Here is a 1,932-nt window from a genome sequence, read left to right on the forward strand (position 1 = left end):
ATGCACTTTGTTGCAGATTGTCTGGGTTAAAAACTAAATCAACAGGATAAGCATACAACCTCTCTCCTTTTGGAAATGCCAGGATGAAAAGCCAAAACATTTTTTCTTCTAAGTTCTCTGTTCAATTTGCAGATATCTAAAACTATTTTGAATTTTGAATTTTCCCTTTCTGATGATATATAAGCATGGCCATTATCTGAAGATATATAAGCACATAAGGTGCTTTTCTGCAAAATATAAAATTATGTCTGGGTTGAGGAGCCAATTGCAGTTTGGATTTTAGCCCCAACCTGCCCTTCCCTGGGAGTATTTGTGTAGAGCACAACATGCCCAACTGGATGTGGTGACAGTGGATATAAAGTTAATTTCCTTATGCATTCAGATTGATAGTGGCCCCATTAACATTCAGATTTATGTAACCCATAGTAAAAATCTTGCAGTTAAAATTGTTAGTTCTCCAGAGAAAACTTCTTATAAGATAACATGGACTAATGATCAGGAAACACAGTCACATCTGAAAATATTAAAATCTAAGATGAGATGGAGAACATATTCTCCCAAATGTTGTATTCATCTACAACTGAAATAGAGAAGTATCCTGACAGCTCTTAATAAAGGAATTTTAAAATGAGGATTATTATCTAATTTCAATATAATATTATATTCCAAACTATATGGCATAATGGGTTAGTTCAAAAAGATGGCAAAAGTAAAACAAAGCAATGATATGAAACATCAAAAATAAATTTAGCAATTACATTATGGGACATATATTTCACATGGTCTTTCCAAGTCACTGTCTCTCAAGTGGAAGCTAGCATTAAAACAAAAGTAGACATTCTTTATGTGTTAACTAAAAGCTAGACTATACCTAGACAGCTAGTCTTTTTAAAGTTTAAAAGAAAGTCATCTCTGCCATTACAAATACCCTTTTTATGATGTCAAGTGAAGAATTACTGGAGAAGTCATGAGGTGAGACCTCTTATACATAGGTGGGGAAACTAAAATCTCCTTAGGAAGTTCAGTGTGTAGCAATCTGGACAGGGCTAGCATATAACTAAAGAAAGACAGGAATTATAGAGTGATTTCGGACTGATGAAATCAGACAAACGTATATTTTTAATGCAGTGAAAGAAGATGAAAGCTAAAAGCAAACTAATGAGAAACTAAGAAAAGAAGAAAAAAGTCAGATAATATGCCATTAGACATAGTCCCAGGTTCAACTACCAAATCATCTTTCACTCCCCATTTCAATGCATAAAGAGAAAAAGCAATTCTTACAGAAAGTGGGGAGGGTGTCACCAAGCTTCTCTAATCACTACTTACACCAAGAAATTCTTTACTCTCACAGTTCATAAATTTTACTCATCAATTTTATGAGCACTCCAATGGTTGCCTACCTAGTTTGACAACTATATTGCACCTCTCTCTTAGCCTATTTACATTTTTCTCAGTGACGTCACCCTGAGTGAGCAAATATTTTAGCAGAAATACAAAGAGAAAGGGGATTTTGTCATCATCAAGTGACACAATATGATAGTCTACATTCAAGGTAGGTTTCGATGCATGCTAATTGATTTTTTAATTAGTAAGAGTTGGGGATATGGGAGGGCACAGTGCTGGATGTCAGCACTGCGTTGTCATATCAGTTCTGCTAATACATGGTAGCCATTTAATATACGATCCTTGGTTTCTTCATCTATAAAATATTGGAATCAAGTTATAAAATGTCTTAGGTTCTTTCTAATGCCCAACTCTGATTTTCGTTTTTGGCTGTGACACCTCTGAAATAATTTAGACCATGAAGGGACTCCCTTTCACTAGAAGGCTACAATTCAGAATGATTAAGTTAAGTAATAGTTACTTTTTAAAATTAGATACTGATGATAGTTTTGGAGACAGTGAGGGAATATTAAAAAATAAAAAAGAAAG

This window comes from Propithecus coquereli, unplaced genomic scaffold (genome assembly GCF_000956105.1).
Source record: "Propithecus coquereli isolate 6110/MARCELLA unplaced genomic scaffold, Pcoq_1.0 Scaffold157, whole genome shotgun sequence".
Classification (NCBI taxonomy): Eukaryota; Metazoa; Chordata; class Mammalia; order Primates; family Indriidae; genus Propithecus; species Propithecus coquereli.